Below are 626 nucleotides of genomic sequence, written 5' to 3' on the forward strand. Positions count from 1 at the left end.
GTACGGAGTAGACACTTTCTAAGAACGAATAACCAGAAAAAATCCATAACACTCCGTTTGAAGATTTAAGAAACGCGGAAAGGTGAATGCCTCACTCACTACGCACTGTTTGCATAGTTTAACCTCCCGTGCTCCGTGCCTGGACCCCCAGGGGCGCTTCCTCACGCCCAGCTACTCTCGGGATGTTCACGTGTTGACGGATATACCCAAGCATCTCCCTTTTCTCCCCTCCTTTCTCCCACTTCCCATTTCTTCTCTGATTGAAGACATTTTCCCAATCTTATCGCTTAATCACCCTTTTCTTCTCCTGCCTTCTTGTTCTCCGCAAAGAAATGTTGTCTATGCCTTGAATACCGTCATTTTTTTATCTTCAGTTTGTCCCTTCTTTCCTATGCCCTTTTACTCCTTTCTTTTCCTCTCAAGCTCCTTTCTCCTCTTCCTTTTCACTCGAATGTATCTCGACGCATGCCTTTTAGCAATCATCAACTCCACTTTCCCGGGTTTTCTTGTTGCAATATCTCATTTGCAGAATTTACAATCCAATTTCCGTCCCATCATAGTTTATATGTTTCCTTTGAATATTCGTCTTGAATTTTTTCTTTCTTACTTCAGTGCTTCAGCTTTAC

Source organism: Penaeus monodon, chromosome 24 (genome assembly GCF_015228065.2).
Source record: "Penaeus monodon isolate SGIC_2016 chromosome 24, NSTDA_Pmon_1, whole genome shotgun sequence".
NCBI classification, from domain to species: Eukaryota; Metazoa; Arthropoda; class Malacostraca; order Decapoda; family Penaeidae; genus Penaeus; species Penaeus monodon.